Here is a 25,914-nt window from a genome sequence, read left to right as displayed (position 1 = left end):
CACATCGATTTCAGTGGAAGGGGTGGTTCAGGCATTGGATGAGATAGACAATGTTTCGGGAGGCTGTTCACAGTTTCCCAGCATACAAGTCAGAGGCAGATTCCACGGACTCATGCCTGGGAGGCACAATCTTGATATTAGCGGAAGCCATTCTAAGATACATTACAATTCTTGCTGTGCATACTACCTCCACGGTTCTCACATGGTTCAGAGTGAGTTGTCTCACCTACTATTGCTACTTCCGCCTGCTAAAGCCGCCTTGCCTAGTAAGTCGATTCTCTAAAATACACTTCAATATGCCAAACGAAAAAAAATGCGTCAGAAGCGAGGACTATAGAAGTGGGCATCATTTTGCGGTGCAAGGCAAAGCACCAATGTGGTTAAGACATGTGCACTATAACACAGGACAGACACTGTTATGCTAATAAGCCACTGTTAAACATGGCAGTTGGCAATTACTTTCCATAACTAGAAGAGTACCCGAGGAGTTTGACAAATTTAAATTCTCTGTGCTCCCCCACAACAGTTACACCATTGTTCACTACTAGTCACCTGTTGGTTAAATCTGAAGTGCCGCTTCTTTACTGCATAATATCTTTCTTTTGTGTGTATGTAGGTAGCCAAGTCAAGTTACACATGACTGGCTGGCAGTGTGATCTGTTCCGTCTCGATTGGGATCAATCTGCAAGTCCATTGCACCATTAGAACAATTCTGCCACCCATTGTGCTTAAAACATCCTGTCCATCATAGGGGCAGTTGAGTGGTATATGAATTCCCATTCGCTGCCAAAAAGGGGGTTTGCCTTCCTCTGACATCTTAAAATTCCACTCCACTTTTATTTTTTTATTTATATTTTGGGTTTTGTAGTTGCTATTTTTCAATGCAAACAAAGCAGAAGAGCAACACACCGCTGTAAAAGGTTTGTAGTGCTCTTCAGTGGCAAAAACCAGGGTGAGAAATGATTCATGATCATATACGTAAGTCATCAGAGCAGGTTGAGGATATGGGGGTCACTCTTCTGTCAAAAGGGTGTTGTTATCCATGGGCTGAAGTCAATTCAGAATGACTGCAATGTTCGGTTGGGCCTGTTGTGTTGTTGGAGTTTGCTCCAGATTCCAGGGAAATGGGTGCAGAAGGCTTGGATTCTGCTTTTCTCCTGGCTAGGATTTTGGGATTCAGGCCTTGCTCCATCCTGACTCATGGACTGTGGTGACTGTGCTGAGATATTGAGTTTCTATGCCCAATGGTATTTGGGAGGTAACAGCCCTCTCTATATGAAGCAGAAGATTTTGAAAGCCATGCATGCCTAGAGGGACAGCCAATGCAGGTCTATCGCAGAAGGTGGTAATATTTTCACCATTTGATATTTAATGCAGATGTGCGCAATACAAGTCTGAGAGGTGCCAAGAAGGTGTTGGCGATACCAGCCAGCAGGCCCTACAAGTCAGCCTGGTGGGAAAGAGCTAAGGCCTGTAGTGTGGTTCTGAATTCAGCGTTAGACAGGTAAAGTTTGACTTTGAGGAGCAATGAAAGCCAGGATCAGAGTATTTTATTTTTGCGGTTGGCCTTCAAATCATAGTTTACTGCCATTGATTGAGCACAGTGATTTCAGGCTGGTGAATTATTTGGGTATGAAGCCACCCAAAAGAATTTCTGAGAGCCTATCTTGGACCTAAACTGGCAGAGTCAGGCGATGATAATGAATGCTGTCTTGATTGAGTTGAGGTTTCAGATGGCCCTTGACATCCAGGTCTGCATATTAGTGAAACAGTCTCTGAGTCTGTGTACGTCATTGATCCTGGACACTATTAGGTGGAGTTGGGTGTTATCAGAAAATTGGTGGATTTTGATTCCGAGATCAGTGAACATACCTTCCACAGGCTCCATGTAGAGATTAAAAATGACCAGGGATAGGACGGATGCTTGGGGACTCTGTAAGGCAACGGGACAGGCTGCTGTGTTGCTAGCAATCTGTATGAATTGGTGGCGCATGGAGAGGTATGAGGCAAACATTTGCATGACTGTGTCATTGATTACCTTGCTTAATGAGAGGATGTCCAGGAGGGCATGCTTGCCAATTGCGTTGAAGTCAGCTGAAAGTGGAATCAGCAGGTATGGATCCACACTGCCCCTTATGTGAATGGCATCATGTACCATCTGAACGTTCACTATCTGGTGATGCTGTGAGCTCCCAATCCTCTCAAATAGCCATGGCAAAGGTGCTGAATGATGATTTGATCTTCCAGTTATAAAGGAAAAGCTTTCCGGATGAACTTTCTGAACATGGGTAGATGTGTGAGGGGTAACTATTTAGCTAAATTATTAAAATATATATTTTTCCAGTGGGGAGATTATTTATTCCTCCTCCTGCCCCCTCTACTCCCTGCTCTTTCTCTGGCCCTTCTTCGGCCACCTCTTCTCCTTCCTTCTCTGCCTTTCCCCTGTTCTCCCAAGATGAGGTTTCTAGACAAGTCCGATCTATGAAAGTCTCGTCAAAACAGGTTCACCCCTGTTCCTCCAAAACCATCAAGGACCACATTAACACCTTGGCCCCTGCTCTGGCTAACTTCTGCAACCACTCCTTCGCCACCGGGGTCTTCCCTTCCCCCCTGAAGCACTCCCTTGTGCACCCTATTCTTAAGAAGGCCTCTGCCGACTCGTCCTGCCCTGCCAACTATCGCCCAATCTCCATCACTCCTTTCCTGGGCAAACTCCTGGAAAAGCTGGCCATCTCCCAGCTTAATCTTCACAAAGAATCTGTTGGTTGTCTCCATGACCATCAGTCTGGCTTCAGAGATGCCAGAAGCACGGAAACTGCTCTCCTGAACATCTGTGAAGATCTGCTCTCCAACCTCGATTCCAAAACCCCCTGTGTCCTCATCTTACTTGATCTCTCTTCTGCCTTTGACACAGTCAACCATGCCACTCTGCTGAACCGTCTCCTTGATAACCTGGGTATCACCGATCAGGCCCTGGCTTGGCTGACCTCTTTCCTCTCCGATCGACCCTCCCAGGGCCAACTTGGGTCCTTCCTCTCCTCTACCTCTAGTGTCCCCCAGGGGTCTAACCGCTCTCCCTGGCTGTTTAACCAATAGCTGGCACTTCTTGCCCACCGCATTGCTGCTCCCTACCCCACCTTTCAGTGCTATACGGATGACACCTAACTCCTTTTCAGGATCCCTTCTGCCACTTCTTCTCCTTCGCTCATCTCTGACTGTCTGTCCGCTATCCAGGAGTGGTGTGCCGTCAATGATCTTTGCCTTAATGCCAGTAAGACTGAGATTCTCCTCATCGGCACACCTGCTCCCTCTTTTCCTGTCACTCTCTGGCTGGCCTCTCTTGGCCCTCTTACTGCTCCCACCTCTGCCACTAAAAACCTTGGGTCATCTTCGACTCCATACTCTCCTTCTCTCCTCACATCTCTGACGTCTCTAAGAAGTCACACTACCAGCTGCACCTCCTCAGAGGTATTGTTCCTTTCCTCTCCTTCCCCCAGAAGCTCACTGTCTCCAGAGCTCTGGTTCTCTCTGGCCTGGACTACTGCAACAGCCTCTTTCTAAATCTGCCTGCTTCTACTCTCCTCCCTCTGCAACTCATCCAGAACAGGACTGCAATACTTGTCCTTGGCCTCAAGCCCAGGGATCGTATCCCTCCAGGACTGAAATCTCTGCACTGGCTCCCAGTGGCTGCGAGGATTAAGTTCAAACCCTCTGCATTGCCCACGAGGCCTTCTGGGGCCTAGGGCCTAAATACCTTCAACTCTCTCTTCCTAAATATCTTCCTTCTCAAGCTCTTCACTCAACCACCTCCAACTCCCTCAGGGTCAGTCGCTTCTCCAAGCAACGAGTTGTGGTAGATTTCTTTCTTCGGCTGGGCTCTGCCACTGGAACAGCCTGCCTGCCTTCCTGAAACTTGAGGAGAAACATCTCCGGTTCCGGAAGCACCTCAAAAACTTCCTCTTTTCTTCTGATTTCTCTCCTCCTCTACCCTGCTGAATTCCTGGCTGAAATTGAAACTGCACTGGTCACCTGGCCACCTTCTGATCTCGGGCCCAGGTCCCCTGCCCTGCCAGTTGCACACCTGCACTGCCTCCCTAGCAACCCCCACACTTGGGTACTGTTTTCTGTATCCCTACAGTCCTCTACCAGCACGTGACACCTGATGTCTGCACTTACCCTTGCACTTGCCACCAGCTGGCTGCACTTTTTACTTATTGCTTTATTTATTCTATTTATGTTTTACTGTCGATCCAATGTACTGCACTGCCCGCTCCCCCTTATCCCGCATTTTTCCCCTTTCCCCTGAACTTGCCCAATCTCAATGTCACCTGGCCTAATAAGACCATTGTCTTTGTCTTCCCTCTGTTCCCCCTCCCTGCCTCGTCGAGCCTTGAAACACTTGTGTATAGGCACGTTATAAATGCCGTATCATATCATATCATATCATATCATATGTATGCTTCATGGAAAATGCCTAGAATAAGGAGGGATTCACTAGGTCGAGGAGTGGCATGAGCACTTCTCGGGTGAAGGCTTTCATGATGAAAGACAACTGATGTCATCTGTGTAATGTGGCCACTTTGAGGTTCTCTAGGATCTGGAGTGTCTTAAATCCGGTCCAATTGGGTGTTGATGACAGATCTACGTTGTTACATCAAATCTTCTTTGTCGCCTTTCGAGTGTATTTATCAGGAGGTTCCAAAATTAACCTCCTCTGCTCTCCGCACTCCCACACACTCTAAATATACTTCCCCACTACTTCCCATGTGTATTTTTTGGCACTTTCCCAATGGGCCATGCTATAACCGTTTCGAAACAAGGAGTTTTTGCTCTTTGTCAAAGGACCATTTTTGATGAAACAACATTCCCTCATCCCTGATGGTAAGGTTGTTGGTTTACTTGGTGTTGTCAATGGGATGCCAGATGTTGCCTATTTTCTAAAATAATTGGTTGATAGCATTCTGCACAGGGAGGAAGCATCCGTGTGCTTCCTTGACGCCGAGCTGGGAGCAACTGTCAGGCAGATTCAAAACGAAGTTACTATGAGTAACTAAGTTACTTCTAGAGTGGGCTACGCAATTCGCAAACAAGTGGACAACTATGAGTTACTCCAGGAGTGCTTTTGTGTATACTCTTAAGAAAAGCGCCAAGTCTTACTGGATGTAAATCCTTTTATTACTTAAATCCATATTCATGTCCAATATGGGTTAGCCTTTCAGGATAGCACGTGTTTCGGCTTCTGAGCATTTTTCAAATCTGGGCTTTGTTTTAAACTGTACTGATTATTTACAACAGTGAACATAATATGAAAGAAATGGGGCCTCATTACAAGTATGGAGGTAGCCATGCCGCTATTAGCGGCATGGCTACCCCCATACTGGGTACCGGGTCCGGGTTCCCGGAATGGGGAAGTACCGGCCCATTCTGACCTTGGAGGGCCCGGTAATTCCCCTTCCCGGGAACCCGGACCCGGTACACCCCATTCCCATTTGAGCCCCCATAGGGCTCAATGGGAATGGGGAGGATGCAAATGATGGGCCCGTTGTTTGCATCCTGGTCTGCTCGCTGGACCCGCTAAGGACGCCTGGTAAAGCCAGGCGTCCTTAGCAGGTCCCGCGAGGAGACCTCGTAATGGGGCGGTAGAGGGATAATGGGGCCGGCATCCTTACCGGCCCCATTATCCCTCTACCGCATACCTCTTAATGAGGCCCATAGTCATTGTACATTTGCAAATGACAGAGACCAAGGATTGACTGTGGAGAGGATTTGCAGGGTTTGTAAAGAGACAAAAAATAATAAAAGAAAATAATAAAAACAGGAAATTATAAATACCTTATTAGTATGTCTCAGATATGACATACGTTTATATACAGTTGTCATATGTTTTTCATGCATGTTTGTTCGTCTTAGTTATGCTCATGCTCACACTGATTGCATTTAGTTAGTCGACCAAATGTTACAAAAGGTACTATTTGTTTGCTGAGTAAGCAACATATTAACTGCTGATGTACCTTCCTTCTGGTCTACTCTCTTCTCGATTGCCTCATATTAATGAGATAATCCAACCTGCAATGAAATGCATATTAATGTATCTAGCATTAGCCCCAGTTATATGGAAGTCTTCCTTCACTTAGCCTAGTTCACGCGTCACATTCGAGTATGTATAAGAATGTATTTGTATTTTTGTCTAATGTATACATGCAGCGATCAAGTATTGTAAATTGTATCTATGTGAACCCAAGTCCGATCCAATGTGTTCTGAGTCCATTATCTTACCTGCTGGCTTAGCTGCATTTTGCTCGCTTTTGTCCATGTTCTAAACGAGCAGCCGGCGCCATCTCCCTAATGTTGATAACTGTTTCCTAGGTAACCTGGAAACGAGTGCCATCTTTGCTTTCTCTTACCCTGGCAGTTGCCATATTTTGGGAAGTTGTTTTTGGTCCCTATTGAATAGATATGGGGCAAGCCCAATTCATCATTACATTCTGATTATGCTGTACAGGATCAGCCTTACTGTCAGGTTTACATCATTAATGTGTTTGTTAATATATTGAAACAATGTCTGCTTTTTACTTAACCATTTTATTGAATATCATTTCTACAGCAATGATCACCTTATTAGTTGAACACTTTAACGTTCAGCAACACTTATCTTACATCTTAATGCGCCATTATCACATTACTGCCCTGTCAGTACCGCTAAATATAATAAATAGGCAGTACTTGCAAGGCTTCAAACATGGAATGTGAATGAAAATCTCTACTGCAGCGGTCACCTTTTGAATGAACGCTTTAACGTTCAACATCACTTTCTTACATCTTAATGCGCCATTAACACATTAATGCCTTTTCAATACTGGTCCATTATATGTGCGCTTTTTACTTGACCTATTTATTAAATAAATTAAATAAGCAGTACTTACAAGGTTTCCTAAGTGTAATATGAATGAAACATTTCTAAGGCAGTGATCACCTTTTGAATGACCGCTTTAACGTTCAACAACACTTTCATACCTCTTACTGCGCCATTACCACATCACTGCCTTGTCAATTCCACTCCATTATATCTGTCTTTGGTAAAGTTTGATCTAACTGAATGGGACTGTATCATTGATCTAAATGGTGAAATATCATTCCATTATATACACACATTTTCCTATCTTTCATTGTATTTTTACAAAAATGAAGCCATCTCATTATCTTTGTTTAAACCAATCTCTGTTGCCCGATAGCTACAAATTAGCCTCACCTCAGCTTGCCTAAGGATCATCTCCCTATTACCCCCTCTTTTGCCTAGATTGATCTTGGTTAACACAATGGCCCTCATTACGTCCCTGGCGGAAATCGAAAAACGATGGCGGAAATGCAATACCGCCATCGAATACCCCGCGGTGCGATTATGACCCGTCACCGTAAAGTACGATGCCATCAGCGACACCGTAGTGAACGCCAACGCAAACTGCACCAAGTACGCGCACGCGCGCCATGCCAAACTGTAATTACCACCATGGCGCAACGGTACGCGAATGCTGACCCTAGCGGACATTCACTTAACGCCATCAAGCATGGCGGAAAGTACCATTCCGCCATGGTGAGAATTACGGCATCGTGAACCAACCGTAAATGGCCCTACTGAGTGCCTGTACACCACTCCCTGCCCACATTGCACAACACCTCGTAGGTGCAATGAAGTTACACAATGCAACCAGTGAAATGTACAAGTCACCCATGCATGCCAACGAACAAATGAATGTAGGGGCTCCAAGTGCCTTGTGAGTGGCATCCATATTTGGCATGGCACCATTGCCGTACTGATGCAGCACAGGCAAGTGAAGGTTCAAGTACAGCAATATGAACTGAAACATGAGACAAAACAACAACAGGCCCCCATCGCTTGACACCAGTGTAAGGCAACATTCAAAGCAGTATCCTGAGGGAGACTGCACCAGCCCTGTACCCTTGCCAGTAAACAAACCAACCATCAGCATAAGCATGTACCACACAAGTTGGCAGAGTGACTGAGCAGCCAGGCTCATCTCAAGAGGGGCCAATGGGAGCTGCAGGGCACAGATGGCACGAATACAGAAGCTATTCCAATGGACATGACCTCAGTCTCCCTCCAAGAAACGCACGCAAACACAGGCACCTGTGACCAGCCATTTTCTGATAATCACATCATTCCACCAATCCACCTGGCTGACCGGCATCTGTTACACAAAAGCTAATCCCCCGCCCCTGAGCATGACATCATTAAAACAGTCATAATGGCAGGCCCCATCCCTGACCTTACTGGGCTTCGTAGGCAAACGCGGCCAGTACAGTACCACGCAACTATACTCAGAAGCCGGAACCCAATGCAGATCTCCTCACAATACACCGCTCCACAAATAGGAATATGCTACATTACTTGCAAAGAATAACGCTACATGGTTGAAATCATAATCAAATTTTAATGCACATCAAATTCACCAAGCCCATACAGCTATTAGGTCATAAACTCCAAAATATTTTTCATTACTGTGGGCTGCATCCGCAATAAATGACCAGCTTCTTCTTGTGTGACGCCCTGTTCCTTCATGGTACACAGGGGCTACATTCACGTTCAAAAAGGCAACATGGAAGCGCCGAGAACCGCAGGGCCGTCCCATTAGGTAGGCACTAGTCCAGCTGAAAGGCTGACATGTAGCTCCTAGCCACTAGTACTGCGTAAGGGCATGTGGCCCATTGGCGATCGTCCCATAAGATCGTAATGGTGCTCCACTGATTAACTCGAAGCAGCAGGTGTCGGGAGTAAAAGCCATCTGCAGGAGTGGCATACAGATGGCAGCGGCAAAAGGGGAGGAGATACCTGTCACCCAAATGAAATGAAAAAGAATAGCATGGGCATCAGAACTTCATTTGTATTACTCACTTCAATGATCACACTAAATCCACAGCCATATGCATGCTAGCCCACTCAAAAGGATTATTTCCACCCAAAAATCACTTGCGAATCATAACTATATAAATCGAGGTGAAAACACTATTACAAACGAGTGTCTGTGTGCATGCGTCTGTTAAGACAGAATCCATTAGATGGGATTCGTAACGTGCATAGACACAAGTGTTTGAAGGCGCGTCGAGACAGGGAGGGTTCAACAAGGGCAGATAGATGATGGTCCCACTATGGCAGCTCTGCATCACATAGCGCAGGGGAAGGGGATAGATCCCGAAAAGCCATGTACATCGCAAACTCTCAATTAAATCATCTGTCCATGCATCCATACATCATTCCCTCATCCCGGTATGAAAACGCCTGATTATTTACTCACATCACATTTGAAACTTCCATTGAGTCTGTGCGTAATGCAGTCTGCAAAATCCACTGTGCTCCAGCCCGGAATTCTAGTGTTGTGAAGTAACATGTATTTGGGAACGTCCTGCCTTATCGTCCACTACGCTATTGCGCATCCCATACTATTCATATCAATCATTGCATTCTCGCCATGGCCCCTGTCCCAAGGACATTAAACAATAGAACGTTATATTTGCAGTCAGACCTGTGGGCGTCTCCTCGCCGCTAGCTGAAAACCGAAAGTGCTGTCCTTCGAATTCCTCATTTGCAACATCACGTCGATAAGGCATCTGTGACCGCTTGAAATCACAAATTCATCCATGTAGTGCGGCAGTGTGTGAAAATGGCAACTGGCTTCACTCACAAATGGGACGCCCCGCCCGTCGGTGAACCTCGGTACAGTGCTGCATGAGGGTCCAGCGTTAATCGAGTACTACATTCCACTGACCCTTCACAAATTTGTTCGCGACTGCAAAGATAGTATGTGAAACAATGGGACCATAGCAGAATGAACATATAAACCAATATTTCACTGCCATCGGGATTAAATACATGATTGTAATAGCAAGATGCCATGCGTCACATTGCAGCGTTGTGTGCGGGACGTGCTCGCCCAAAGGGGATTGCAGCTGGCACAGGTGGAATGAATCACCACAGGTGGAGGCTATACAGCCTGAAAACACATAAATTGCACACCCAACCCCCTCCCACAACCACACCCACTACAAAATGCTACCGGCAGGACTAGCGATGTTGGCCCTGAGGGACCTGATAGCACTGCAAGTACTACAACTTCAAGAAGAAGATGAACACCAACTACTACAACAACCGGCCGCACAGAGGAGACGCAGGAGGAGGAGGAGGGCAAGGCAGGGCCAGCAAGGCCCACCAGCACAGCCACTACCACCACGCAGGCAGCCCGCAATCCCACGCCTCCGAGCTCATCCGTTCAACCTCACTGCTGAGCAGATCCACACCCTCTACCGTTTGGACCGGGACACCATAACCGCCATTGTGGACATGACACACGCTGACCTTGTCAGCATGATAGATAGCCCAACCGCCATCCCACCCCTACTGAAGGTGGTGTCTGTGCTCCACTTCCTGGCCACAGGCACCTACCAGCACACAGTCGGACAGTTGCATGGCATTTCGCAGCCACTGTTGTCACGGACACTATCGCAAGTGCTCGATGCCCTCCTGAAGCACGCAGACGACTACATCTCTTTACCACGCTCGGAGCAGGAGATTACAAACACAAAAGTTGGATTCCATGCACTGGCCGGCATACCGGGTTGCATTGGTGCCATCGACTGCACCCATGTGGAATTGGTTGTCCCACATGCCATGGAGGCCCAGTACCGCAACCGGAAGCAATATCATTCTCTTAATGTACAGATGGTGTGTGACTCCAACAGGATCTTTACACATTGTTGTGCCCGATTTCCTGGATCAACCCATGATTCTATGGTCTTGAGGAACTCTACAATACCACGCTACATGGAGCGACACGCAGGGAACAGATCCTGGCTACTCGGTGAGTCTCATTTCATGCATGATAATGTGGGGTATGTGATGCGGCAATGACCTGGCAGGAAGGGGGGGGGGGTGCGTACGTAGCAATGTCATTCCACAAACATCCTTTATTGTCCACATACAGGTGATGCCGGGTATCCACTGAAGAGATGGCTCCTTACACCACTCCGGAACCCACAGAACCAGCATGAGGAGGACTACAACCATGCCCACTCAAGTACCCGTGTAGTCATTGAACAGGCATTCGGCCTACTGAAGGGTCGTTTCCGCTGCCTCAGCAGGTCTGGCGGGGCACTCCTGTACCGCCATGAGAAGGTTGCAAAGATGGTCATGGCATGTGTCATGCTACACAACATGTGCGTACGTAGAAATGTGCCCATGCCCCCTGACGCAGAACTGCAAGCACCTGAAGATGGTCATGATGAGGGTGGGGATGTGGCAGCACCTCAAGGAGTCCGCGAGGCACAGGAGGCCCGTGAAATTCGTCAGAATATCATAGATTCATGCTTCTAGCACTCACGCCTGGTGGCTGATACATGGACACGGGACTTGTGGCACTGTGTGTGTCTGGAACATGCACAATGTGGACTGTACGCCAATAATGGCCTCGTACACAAAGATCAATGTCCACACATCTCATTGGGTGATTATGTAATGTTTATAGCATATGTGAAATTATGTTACACACCCCATCGACCCGCCACCCAAGAAAGCCCAACACCCCCCCTCCACCCTCCTACCTCCCCCCCGAACACCAGTGTTCAAAGATGCTCATTGTCAGTGGGCAGACGCTATTGCAAGCCCCCTCTCCGGGTATCAGGGGCACCCCTGCCTGTGGAGCGCAGGTTCCTCCCAGATCTACGTTGGGGGCTGCCCTGGACGGAACTTGCAACGGATGATGTCTCTGCCTGCTCACGTCCATGCATGTCCCTAAGGGTTTGTGAGAGCTCAGTGAGCACACGGCGCACAGCGGCAAGTTCACCACATACGTCTTTGGACGTCGCATGCAGTTCCCCCCTCAGGCTCTCGGTGCTTCTCTCCATTTGTACCCTTAGTGTCTCTGTACTTCTCTCCATTTGTACCCTTAGTGTCTCTGTACTTCTCTCCATTTGTACCCTTAGTGTCTCTGTACTTCTCTCCATTTGTGCCCTAAGTGTCTCAGTAGATGTTTCTATGACTGCCTTAGAACCCCCACATTCATCAGCATGCTCCTTGAGGAGCGTGGCCAGTTGCTGCTGTTGCACGATCACCTGGTCGAGGGACTGTTGCCTCTGCTGGGCCATGGCCATTTGCGGTGGTGTCACAGAGGGGCTGATCACCTCATGTTGCCTTGCCACAGGGCTTGTGGGGGATGGCCAGTCGTCGTCTTGTGGGTGCCCCTGCGTGGTATCCTCATGGTGTACGGGATGAAACAAACAGGGGGATTGAGACAGGTCATGGATGGGTCCTACATCGACAGCACCGTTTTCTGTGTCGGAGCATGCTGCCATTAATGCAGTGGGCCTCATTACGACCCTGGCGGAGTGGGTTTACGCCAGCGGTATTCGCGGCGGACCCGTCCGCCCTACTACGAGTTCCCGTAGCGCCATGGAGCGTTTTCCGCCTGGTTTTTCCGGGCGGAGAAATCCATGGCGCTACGGGACCTGGTTGTTAAGTACGCCACCGTATTTTACGGTGGCGTAATTAACGCCTTCCCCACTCCCATTATACCCTATGGGGCAAAAATGGGAATGGGGAAGGGTAAAATGGGGAATGGGGATTTACCGCCCTGCCAAGGTCGGAATGGGGCGGTAAATCCGCCAACCCCCATGGCGCTATCGGCAGCTTTCCGCCGTGCTCCATGGTGCATATTGCACCACGATTTCCGCCAGGGTCGTAATGAGGCCCAGTGTCTCCTATGGTGCTGCTGCCACCAGAAGCAGTGCCTTCTGTGGCATCCATTGGGGGGACCTGTGGTGCTGCTGTTGTGGGCATGCTGGCTGCTGGGGTGCCTGTTGAAGTCCCCTCCTGTGTGCTGCCACTTGATTTGTGCTGCTGCCGTGTCTTGATCCGTGCAGCTGAGGTGGAGGGTCTTTGGCCGTTGGTCTTGGCCCTCTTTGCAGGTGTGCTGGTAGGGGTGTCCTGGAGCTCGTCGTTTGAATCGGACCCTGTGGTGGAGTAAAGGAGGGCGAGCGTTATTTATGGGTCTGTGGAAATTGGAATGGCAATGTATCACATGCATTGGGGTGGTACCTGAGGGTGATTTGGGTCAGGGCCTTGGAGGTGGTTTCATTTTTGTGTGGATTGAGGATGCAGTTGTTTTGCAGCCTGCAGTTAGGGTGTGCATGCTGCACGTGTAGAGGGTGTTTTTAGGATTTTTAATTATTTATGTATTTAATGTGAGTTTTAAAGTGCGCTATCAGGCCAATGTATGTGGACGTTCTCCTGGACATGTGTTTCTGTTGCACTATGTGGACACATGGTACTTCACATGATTGGACATTGTGGATTTAGCATTGTTTTATTTGGCCCACCTACCTGATTCTTCGGATGTCTGCACTCCTTTCTCCATCCCTCCGACTCCCTCTATGCTCTCCATTCCAATGGTGGAGGCACAGATTTCTTCCCAGGGGGTCAACTTGATGGGTGATTCCGATCCTCCCCCGGTAGCTGTGGCAATGTTACGGTTGGCTGATAGTATGCTCCGTACGCGTATCCGCAAGTCGTCCCATCGCTTTCTGCATTGCTGTGGGTTGCAGGGTGCGGTCCCCACCGCACTTACCCGCTGTGCCACCAGGGCCCATATGGCCTTCTTGTTCGCAAGTGCCGTCCTGGTCATTTGCGTCGAGAAGACGACGGCAGCATTCTCCTGGAGGGTCTCTGTGAGCACGGTGAGTTCCTCATGGGAGAAGTGGACCTGCCGCTTGCGGTCGCACGCTTTTTTAGCAACTTTTTCCATTTTGATTGTTTTAACTAGGGTGGCTAACGGGTTGGGATGTGTCTCAGGGTCGGATTTTTAATGGTTGTGTTGGGATTCTGATTTTATAGGTGTACGGCGTGCCGTTTCCCGTTCCGGCCCCATGTTTTTACTTCCGTTTCCGTATATTTACGGTCACCGTATTTTGCGATTACCGCTCATTACGGTGACCGCTATGATGGGTGGCGGAATTGCACCTAGGGCGCCGTACGACGGCGGTGAGGGGCGTTTTGGGGACATTTCCGCCATCGCGGACTTTGCACTTCCGCCATGGCGTAATGCTCGTGCCCGAGGGGTCAGAATTAGCCGCACTTTCCTCCATCGTGCAATGGCGGAAACGATATTTACGCTATGGCGGTCAGGTCAGTTACTTTCCGCCAGGGTCGTAATGAGGGCCAATGTATCTTATATCTTTCTTATTGTCCAATTGATGATGAGTTTGCCAGTGCTGTGCTAAAGGAAATTTTGGATCTTGACTACCAATAGTCGCAAGTTGTTCTCTTATCCTAATCCTTAACTCCCTTATTGTGCTTCCTATGTATATACGGTTACATATACAAATGATAGTGTACACAACAAACTTTGTTCTGCAATTAATAGTGTCTAGGATCTTGATTGTAGTTTCTTTGTTGTCCATGAACGTCTCAGCTTTGTAATGTGCATATCTGCACATTGTACATGTTCCACATTTTCTAAACCCTTTCTTGCTCGGTTGCAACCATATCTGGGCTTGTGTATCTTGTACATCCCGTAGCAGCGATGGGCTCAAACTGTTCTTCAAAGTTCTGGCTCTTCTGTAGATAATTCTAGGCTTACTCCATGCCGTTGCACGTGCGGATCTAACTTAAGTAGATACCAGTTATTCCTTAAGATCTTGCGTATCTGATAGTATTTGGTCACAAATGCAACTTTTTCATAGTTCTGGTTACTCTCCTTGTTCTTCTGGGTCAGAGTTTATCCTCGTGATAGTCTCCTTGCCTTCTCATGTGCATTGCTGATGCTCTTTGTTGGATATCCCCTTCGACAGAAGCATTCTCTTTTTCAAAAACGTGTTGATCCTGACAGTTCCGCTGTGCTCTTAAAATTCGCCTTTTGGGATATTTCTTTTAGTTGGTTCATAATGACAGCTTGTCGCATAAAGTGTACAATTTGCTTCGGTTTCTTTTCTATATGTCTGAGTTTCCAAATGGTCCCTTACTACATATATTGTCAGATCCAAAAAGTGAATGCTAGTCTCACTTTTTTTCCCTGTAAATTGGATCCCAAAGTCATTTGCATTGATTCTTTGTGTACATTCAGGAGTGGGCTATTGATTTGTAAAGAAGTTAATATGAATAACTCTGATTAATCTGAATTAGAGAGTCAGGAGTAAGTCACAGTTACTTATAGTAAGTCACAAATCACACAGTTACCCATAGTCCAATACAGAAAAAAGTGTTCCCGAAGGAGAATCCTACAGAATGTATGAACTATTTAAATAAATAGTTAATGGTAAACTATGTGTGACAGGACAACATTGAATCAAGCAATCAACATTTATTTACTATTGTCAAGTGAGTTAATTTCTGAGGAGTACCTTCTGGTGTCACCATAGAGTACGAAATAATAATTTATTGAAATCAGGTTATGGTTTCCCCCAAAAAGCTGCCCAATGAAGCTACTTATGAGGGCATCCGCTCTTGTTAGCCTTTTCTTTTGGGATATGATTGCCCTACCCCTTTGACTGTTATTTTTTAGAAACCCAACTTTTACACCAGGTACATGCAAGGGTGTCTTTAGCAGATGGAGTTAAGGAGGTATTGTACGAGGAGGGGGTTCCATTGACATTTGAACCATGTACGGTAGCATTAGCCCTTCCGGAAACTGAAAGATGTCATTACATGCAAATGGGAAAATGGGATCGAACAATCCAACTCCTCCTCCCATCATTTCATGTAGTTCAATATTTCCCCTGTATTGTCATTAATTAATGTTTTATTTATATTTGAAATCCTGTGCATCGAAAGATTAAAAGTTATTAGTTTCTCAAAGGCAGGCAATTCTATGCTACGACCATTCAGAACGTCTGGTTGGGGCATCCAATTTCGTAATTGCATGTAACGAAATTTTTACGTTTCCAGAAGTGATAATGCTACCTGATGGTTCAAATGTCAATGGAACCCCCTCCTCATACATTTGGCCCAGTCAATGAATACCTCCTGTGATAAGGCCTGCTTACAAGCCGTGTCAGGGAAGGGAGGGGTCTACCCGAAACATTCCCTGGTGCTTGCGTGAATGTGTACACACCCTCTCCCCTCCCCATCTTACCTATGATGATGACGGCAAACACTGATGGGGGCAGCCCTTCGGGAGGAAGCAGAGAGAAGCTGCCACACAGTAGCTGTTCGCGCTTTGTCACAGCAGACAACCAGCAGCCTAACACCGGCCACGCGTGAAAGGGGTGCAGCAAAGTCTCCAGAGATCTACATACCATTCAGAAAAGGAGGACTTATTAATGAGACTTCCACCAGTTTATCAGGCACATTAAGATTGAAAGGCCCATCAGAAGGCCTTATAAAACAGGGATTCCAGTTCCTCAGAAGCTCCTTCACTTTACTTACTAAAGATGCATTGAAGCCTCCTCCCCCTGTCACACCCCCGTGAGCGAGGTAAGTGAATGGACATGGTGAGTATCCAATCCTGGGAGGGTGTGAGGTATTTTAGAAGGTGCATGTGACTTGTGTGGTGTGGGTTAGTTGTGTGAGGACAGGCAGTGGAGAAGGAAGTCCAAGAGACCAGAGGAGGCAAAAGCAGAAAGAAGTGTAGAAACTATTGGTGGGGGGGTTTGTGGAGTGGTTGTGTGTGAGAGAGAGAAGAGTGGGAGTAGTAGAGTGGAGCAGAGGTAGTGGAGGAGGTGGTAGAAAGTAATTGGGAGTAAATATAGAAGTTAGCAGGAGTAGTAAGGGAAGGACAGACTTGGTAGAGTGATAGTCGGTTATAGAGGTGTGAGCAGGGCACCATATCCCTTGAGGAGGATAGTGGTTGTAGAGAGGTGATGGAAGTGGAGAGGTGGTGGTAGTAGCAGAGTAAGGAGAGGTAGAGCAGGAGGCACAACAGGAGGTGGTAAAGTAGAGTGAGAGGGAGGAGGGAGAAGAAGGCACAAAGGTATAGAACAGTTGCAGGTAAAAGTGGTAATAGGAATAGGAGTAAAGAAATAATATCGAAGGTTGGAGGTAGAAAGGCAGAGTGAGATTTTGGAGGGACAGTGACGTGGTGGGAGGAGAACAGCGTAAGAGACTAGTATAGCAAAGGATCAGGAGGGAGAGGGTCTGAAAGATGTGAGAGTGACGCTGGATGAAAGAAGGCACCATTCCCCGTTTCATGAGACTGCTAAGCGGGGATAGGAGAGGGAAAGCTATAAGTTCCCTAGGGAGTCAGGTAGTAAGCGTCTTGGGTTAAACACCTGATGTGCAGAGAAGGGAAAGACGGATAAGGGTTACTGATCGTTGAGCTACTAACAGCCCGGTAGGGACGTCTGGGGGTTAGTAGGTGGGACCCAGGCCCAGGGAAGAAAAGAGAGGAGAGGCACGCCCTAGCGCAAATCCCAAAGGACCCAGAAAGCCTAATGAACTTGAGATCACAAGCAATTCTGTCAATTTTTATTATTATAAACACCCTTGGACTTTTCGTTAAGACCCAGTGTGATTCTTTGTGATGGGACCCCCTTGGACTTTTCATTAAGACCCAGCGTGATTATTTGGGACGGGACCCGCCTGTCATGCTCCCTATCTCCATCTGGTAAAGACACCCTCATCTGTACCTGGTGTAAAACAAGGGTTTCTAAAAATAAGACAAAGGGGATAGGGTAAGCAGAGAGGTTACATTTCTGGGCAACCATATCCCAAAAGAAAAGGCTAACAAGAGTGGATGCCCTCATAAGTAGCTTTGATGGCTAGCCTTTGGGGAAGCCATAGGAGAAAAGCTCAGGGATCTGATCGTTCTAGTTGCACTAATTCTTTCCATCTCTTATGTTGATGGACATACCCCACATAAAATAGCACTGAAAGGTGTGCTGCTATTAAATAATTAAATATGTTTGGTATTGCTATTCTCCCCTGTTGCTTAGGATACATCAACGTCTTTCTAGATAACCTGTGAGATTTCCCCAGCCAAATGAAATCCCATATTCCAGTTTGCAATGTCTTCACTATTTCAAAAGGCACATTGACAAAGAGAGCAAGAATGGAAACAAATTCATTTGAACAGCTTTACATCAGCAAAAACCAAGGCATTTCTGTTTTTTCTTGCTGATCAAGGTCTTGAAAAAGGTTATGCGGAAGATCATGAAATTATACTAATAGAGGGTGTCAGGAGAGCATGCATTAATTACCCCTAAATATTTAAGCCTCTCTAATTCCCACTTTAATTGCAGAGCAAGGAACTGTACATCGGTTTAGAGGCTGCTATATTAAGGGGACAGAATTTAGTGTAGTTAATGGCATAGCCAGAAACTTGGTGAAAATTGTCTAGTTCTTCAACTATTACTGGTACAATAGATCTTGGGTTGGTGTAATACTTTGAGCTAAAATATGGCGCTGGTACGCAGTGCATTCTGGTGCGCTCAGAGCCCTAATGGACATTCGCTCCATGCCTCAGTGAAAGCTGCACTAGCTGTGAACTAGAAACATATTTTCACTGGAAAACATGTTTTCAACGTTATTTGTTGGTTATGTTGGTTAGCGTTGCACATCCAAGGACACTGTGCGCAAAAAGGCTTGGATACGCAGGTGCCGGCTGGTACCTGATAAGGTTGCCATGGACATTGTCAAAGCTGATCATGAGTTAGAGAGTTGTTTTTGCTGCTTTCTTGAGAAAGGGAAGAGTTCTGCCCCATCAGGTTACCTTGGGTCACTCCGTCCGGGGGCACACGAGAACTGTGAACGAGCAGAGACTCAGGCTAGAAGATTCTAGAAGGTGCCACACTGCCTTTGTGGAGGGGTTAAAATGCAGGGCACTGAAAGGGTCAGGCAGAAAGCTTCATCTTGGAGGGGGGACGCCTTGCTCTGTGCCTGTTGGCTGCTGTGGTCTCTTGTCTAGCTGTTTCAGGGCTTTGCAGCTGATTTTGGTGAGATGAGGGCATTCCTTAAAGCTGCGCCTACGGTGATGTATTTTCTTTAGACTTCTTTGCTTCATTTATTCTTTATTGTATTAATTCATTTATGTATGCTGTATGATGAATAAAGGGCCATATGAGAGCCAATTTATCATGTAGCTGAGTGTGTGTGTGAATCCTTGCTTACCTGCATTCAAGGTTTTCAGCGTATTGGTGAGAGAAAAATATATATTTTTATCTCTGTGCACTCTTTGAAAAGCAAAACATAACTGGCACTGTGAACAGGGTGCCTTGTGATGAAGAATTCCAGGCATCAAAGAATCTGTGTTTGAGCGCTGGATGTCAAGATTTATAGTGTAAGTGAGTTTTGTTTGCTTTTGCAGTGGGAGTCAAGCTGCATTAATCAGTGTTCTCCCTGCGTGCGTTGGTGCGAGTGAATGACAGTTACGGTCAAAAGAGTTTTGAATTATTCTAAATATGAATAGTTTGTTTAAGAGAAAAGAGGCTTTCGCTGGTGGAGAATGTCCCAAGTTAATGATCTCAGCCAAGAGTCCATATGATAAATTGGCACAAGCCTAGGCAAGTGGTGCAGGCTTGAGTGAGCCATGGGATGAGAGTTTAAGGGATGCCAATCCCACAAACGGTGTGTTTTGTTTACAGCAGGTTTCAATCGAGAAGGGAAAGGAATGTGGAGCTTTAGGCAGAAGGGGGTGGGTCCTCCTACATGCCTATAGCAAGATACACCAGAGGAATGTGGAGTTGAAAGAGGAAATTTTATGGCTGGAAAAAGAGTTAGCTGCAGAGAAACAGATTGCGCTAATGCAGCAGATGCAAATTAAACTTTTTAAAGATAAGGCTGATAGATATCAGAAAGTAGCTGAGCGGGCCGCGGTAAGGGTTGCCCGATATAAATATAGAAAAAGACGAGGGTCAAGCGGAAAGTAGCAGCTGTAATAGTCACAGCAGGCATAGACTGGGACACTGACACCTGGAATGGAGACATTTTTTACTCCACCGGCTCTGAGAGTAACTCGGCTTGGGGATGCAGAATCTAAGTCAGAACCTAATCAAAAGACAGTAGCGGCCAAGCCAGTTACGAGATGGAGGGCGGAGCCGCACCCACATAATCTGGGAGGAGGGGTGGTAGATTTAACTACGCTGGAAGATTATACTCAACAGGAGGTTGGGGAAATCATTACTCATTTGAGGCAGAAGTCAGGAGAGCCGCTTTTGGCATGAATGGTGAGGATATTTGATGTAGGGGCAGCTGGGTTATTGGTAGATACGACAGATTCTCTGCACTTCCTGCCTCTGTTTAGTGACATCAATATACAGGAGGTACTGAGAGCAGGGGCGCCCCCTGAATCTAATGGTCAGGCTTCACAGGTGTCTCTGTTGCACTTAACGGCCCAAGGGTGTAACTGCAAGTATCCTATTACCACTGACTTGCCTAGTGAGGAAAAGAGTTAGTATAATTTGAAAGAAGCAATTAAAAGATCAGAAAGCAAGCCACAAAGGAGGCAATTCATGTAGATGAGCCAGGACACATGGGAGTACTGCCGCTTTCAATGTCAACCAGAAATATGATTATAAGAACTGCCCCACCCGCATACAAAAGTGTCATCATGACTTTGCTCCTATGTATGACAGGCAAACCCACTGATGAAGTAGTGGATACTATTCAGCAACTGGCAGACCAGTGGGAATGGGACAAAAGTGAAGACAAGCCACAAGAGAAAGAGGGGCGTAGCAAGAGACAAACAGAGGGCAGGAGGCCAGATAGTAGAGACTCCTGTGTATGAAGAAAATACATGTTTTTGGCATTGTTGAAAGATGGTGTACCACGAGAAGAGATTGATGGTATTGAAATGGGGGAGATGTATGAGCTACACAAAAAGAGAAGGCTTGCAGGAAAGTAGAGCTATAAACAGGTTAAGAGACAGGTTGTGACTAAGCCACAAAGGGACACCTCACCTTCAGCTCCTCCTGAGGAGGAACAGGAAGAAGTGTCTATGGGGATCCCTTCCCAGTTACAACATGCTAATTTGAGGAAAGTGGTGAGTGCAATGTTAGAGTCCGATGGGATACACTCACTCAAAATTTGACTAGGATTATGGCCAAGCTCCAGCAGCGTCTGCTCGTATAAAAGTTGATAGACGACCTTATGTTAATGTGAAGATTTTTTGGAGGCCTGGAAACGCACAAGAGGTGTGAGCATTATTAAATACCAGGCGGAGGCCTCTTTGATGAATGGAAAACCAGGTAGACACTTTACCATTACAGGGTTAGGGGGGAAGGAAACACCAGCAGTACAAACTGGAGTGGAGATGAAAATAGGCAATTTGATGAGACAGAAATACCAAGTGTTGATTGTCCTGATAGGTGAGTATATCATTGGGTTTGACATTTTGGAAGGATTGACTCTGGGACTTGGCGCTAAAACCTATCAGTTTAGAGTGAGTACATTTACTTGTACACCAGTTCCTGTAGGCAATTTGAAAATTAGAACAGTGAACATGCCGTTGGCAAGAAAGTGTGTATCTGTGAAGCAATACCGCATTCCAGAGGGCATAAGGAAATTTCAGACACCGTTAAGGGATATATAGAAGCAGTGGTGTTACACCCTGTTACTGCTGCTTGGAGCAATCCCGTTTGTCCTCTTAAAAAGCGGATGGGAGCTATAGGATGACTGTGGACTATCGAGAGTTGAACAAACACACTTCTACTTTAGTGCCTGCAGTCCCAGGTGCTATTACTTTGAGAATGTACAAAGTTTTGAGGGAACCTGGTATGCAGTGGTAGACTCAGCCAATGCATTTTTATCTTTGCCATTTGCTGTGGAGTTTCAAGAGCAATTTGCATTTTCTTGGAACGGGTGTCAGTACACCTTCGCAAGATTACCAATGGGGTACATGCATAGTGGCAGAACATTTAGACAAGATACCATGTAAATCTGAGATACAAATCTCAGTTAGAAGTAATCATTGAAGGGTTGAAGAAGGAAGGGTGGGAGATTAACCCTAACAAGATTCAAGGGCCAGCTGAGACAGTTGTATTCCTAGGAGTTTCGGTGGCATAATGGGCATCGAGAGATGGTGCCGAAAGCCTGACAGAAAATACTTGAGTTCACCACTCTGATTAACAAAATACAAGCTCAGCAGTTCATAGGGCTGTTTGAGTTTTGGAGATAGCATATTCCCCATCTAGGGCAGATATAAGCCCCCTCTATAAAGTGACACAAAGGTAATATGAATTTCAGTGGGAGGAGGAGCAGCAAAGAGCGTTCGATTTGGCAAAAGACACTGTGCAGCAGATGCTTCATTTGTAGCCAGTGAAGGTAGGTGAAGCAGAGTTAAATGTGTCTGTACAAGAAAATTATGCTAATTGGAGTGTGTGGCAAAAACCGTCAAGAAAACATGTTCCCTTGGGATTTTGGATTCACAGGTTGCCCGAGGCTGGTTACAGAAACACTCCGTTTGAGAAGCAATTGCTGGCATGCTATTGGGCTCCGAGCAAATGACAGTGGGGCGTGATGTACTGATCAGGCCCAAAATCACGATTATGCACTGGGTGTTGAGCTCTCCTTAGACACACAAAGTAGAACACGCTCAAGAAGCCAGTATAATCAAGTGGACATGGTACATTCAAGACAGAGCCAAATCAGGAAATGGTGGAGTTGTGAAATTACATGAGCAAGTGGCTAACATACCACCCACAGATTAAATGAAATACATGAGTCTCCTGTGAAATGGGAAGTACCTTAAGGACATCTGAAAGTACAACAGACAGAACATGCCTGGTTTACTGATGGCTCTGCTCGCTATGTGGGACTGAGCGATATTGGAAAGCAGTGTCATATAATCCTACATCAGGCAAAGGAAAGAGCAGTCAGTTTGCAGAACTCTATGCAGTTTATCAAGCTTTAAAACAAGAGACTCCTGTCATTTGTACACAGATTCATGGTCGTGATGTGAGAAACATGAAGGTGTCTCCCTGACTAGTGCCCGGGGATCTGTCATTCAGGTGGCCAGGACACAGCCATCGCTATTGGATCCTGTTCCTGGGGGCGGACCAGTGAGGTAGGATCACCTGGATGGAGGGTCCTGGGGGAGTGGAAGTGGGACACCGACGGGTGAGATGCGGTATCCCCCTTCTTATACCTTTTCCCCATCCTACCCCGTAGGATACTCAAACACTCTACCCCACAACCCTTTTCCGACAAAAACACGTTCATCCATCACGAAAGATTACGGACAAACACCAAAGCCATTTACCTGAGATGTCTCAATGCCAGGGTCAGGCAAAGTTAGGCAATTGACCAGAATCACACACACCTGACAGCCCTTTCGCTTCCCCACAGGGATAAAAGGTGGAGCACAAGACTCAATACGAGCAAGACAGACCGCACAACAAGAGCTAACTCATCATGGCAGTTCAAGAGGAGGAGAAAGACAGAGCAAACCGAGAGGGTGACAAGGAGAGAAGTGACCTTGCCTGTTCCAAGCCAGGCCTGTGAAACCTCCACAGAATGAAACGTAAGACCACAAACAATAGCCAGCGTGTGTTGCAGCAGATGTCAACGTACACAAGGCCTTCCTCTGCTGATAGCCAAGCCGAGGGAAGATGCTTTCCACCGTGGTACGAGCCTTGACTCCAGAGACAAGAAAAGCCAAGCGGTTCATCAAAGCTGGTGAGTCCAGGAGAAAGCCGATAAGAAACCAAACTGTTTGAACAAAAGCAGCAACACAGCTAATTGAAGAAAGTACAAAGAACTGTTATTTTGATACGAGAGGGGAACAGCTACAGAGGAGTCAGGCACCAGGTAGGTGCTCGCTTGAGAAACTCTGGCCGATTACCATATGGTTGAAACTACCTTTACCAGAAGGCTTTGGGAACGACACAAAAAGAGGGTTAAGGTGGTCATAGAGGGGTCTAGTAAAATACTCTGTACAGTCGAAAGTCTTTGATCCGCAAATGAAGGTGAGGCTAAGGAAAGTGAATCCTGCATTGTGTGAATTGCAAAATTTGCCAAGAGTGAACCTGACGGAGGTATGTCCACAGTGAACTGTTTAAAAAGACAGTAAGATTGGTGAATGTCAGAGAGGAGATTGTGTTGAAAGCTGCAGTGAACTCGACGGAGGGAGGCTAACATTCGGGAAGGGTCTGAACCCAGAAGAGGGGGATCCAGGTGTGAAAAGACATCACCCAACGTGCAAGCAGAAAATAACTTTTGTTTATTATTTTTAGAACACATCAGATCCCCTTAGGCAAGAGACTTTTTGTAGAAAAGAGACAACCACCCAAGGCCCTGATAGTTGAAAGTGAGGAATCAGTATCCCTGTAGAGGTAGTGATAACAATCATTTTGCAATGTCCGGTGTGTCAACGGCAACAGCATAGACCTATCCCTCAGACTGTCCAGGGCATGTTGCGAAAAGGAAAGTTACTGGGTCAAATGGGGCAGATTGAATATATCGGTCCTATGACAATCAGCAAAGGCTGTCAATATGCATGCACAATTGTGGATACATACTCCGGATATTTGATCGTATTGCCGTGTAAAAATGCTACACAACTGAAGTTGTTAGGTCAGATTACGCTGTATTACGGTGTACCCTTACAATTTCAGAGTGATAACGGCTCACACTTTAAAGGAAAATTGATTCAGGAATATTGTCAGTAATAGAGCATTGAGTGGGTGTTTCACATGCCATATCACCCAGATGCATCAGGTTTGATTAAGAGGATGAATGAGTTGTTGAAAGAACAGCTGCGCAAATCTGGCAGGTTAGCGTGAGCGAGTGCTTGATGCTGAGCAAGTGATCAATAATAGACCTTTTGCAAACAATGAGACCCCATTGCTGCGAATAATGACTCCTGCTTTACAGATTCAACCCAATTCATCTAAAGAGACTTTGATCTACTGGGAAATCACACCGGGTGCTTTAGCTCCATACTGAGCAATCACGGAATCTGCAGGAGTAGACTTACATTCTCATTAAGAGATCAGGTTAGAACCAAGTGGGATAATTATGATTGAAACAGGGATTGGAGTACAGATTTCACCAGAACATATGGGATGCATTGCCCCTAGATCTGGATTCGCATTGAAAGGCAGTCAAGTGCTAGGAGGGGTAATAGATTCTGACAACCAAGGAGAAATCAAAGTAATTTTAATGAACAGTGGAGACAAGTGTTACCGATTCTTAAGGGAGATCGGTAGCCCAATTGATTATCACTTAATTTGTCCATGATTAGAAAGCGGGGACCCTCAACGGTGTTAACAACTCGTGTAAATCAGGGTTTCAGCTCTTCAGACAGCAACTGGAAGTGTGGGTTAAAAAACCTAGTGGCCCACCCGTACCCGCAGATGTCATTGCATCAGGCAAGGACCTTAGTGATGGAGCCTGTCAAGGAAAGATGGAGTTATGTGCACGCAGATAAAACTTACTTAAGAGAGTGATTATCAACACTGATATCTCTTTTCTGGGTTTGCCTTGTAGATCCTGTGTCTGACTGGTGTAATTGTGGGATTAAATGGACACCTTGGGGAGAGGCAAACGGCATGCTGCAACAAATGCAAAATGTCACATCTGTGCCAGTGTTCCATGAGAGTATGACAGTGATGAGAAATGATGTCCAAAAGCAGCCCAATGCCGATGCCGAAATACCAGCCAGTACGAAGAACAGGATTCGCAGAAAACACACCAGTTACAATCTCAGACCACACTAACGTCGGCTGTGCAAGAGATGTCCTGAGTACGAAAAAGGTATTCACTGATGATTGCCTAAATGGAGAACATGTGGGTGTATCTATCACAGCGAATTTTGAACATTTGCCATTTTTGCTTGACTGACGTGCACCATGCAGAAGCCTTGTGGACCACATGTCTAGAAGCAGTTCCAACACCTGCTCCGACCCTGAGGCAAATGTTTGGGGTCATGCATTATGATTCTTGAGTGAAAGATTCCGATGTAAGGCAATCATTCGCCATCT

General features: G+C 46.4%; 1 protein-coding gene across 2 annotated transcripts in view; it reads right to left on the bottom strand.

Moving 5' to 3' along the window:
* The window catches only part of HYKK (hydroxylysine kinase), a 380,097-nt gene that overhangs the window by 93,058 nt on the left and 261,125 nt on the right, over window positions 1-25,914 (bottom strand). The window lies entirely within an intron of this gene.

The sequence above is a fragment of the Ambystoma mexicanum genome, chromosome 11, assembly GCF_040938575.1.
Source record: "Ambystoma mexicanum isolate Mex_15411 chromosome 11, UKY_AmexF1_1, whole genome shotgun sequence".
NCBI lineage: Eukaryota > Metazoa > Chordata > Amphibia > Caudata > Ambystomatidae > Ambystoma > Ambystoma mexicanum.
Note: the sequence above shows the minus strand (reverse complement) of the source record. Positions and strands in the feature narration are given on the sequence as shown.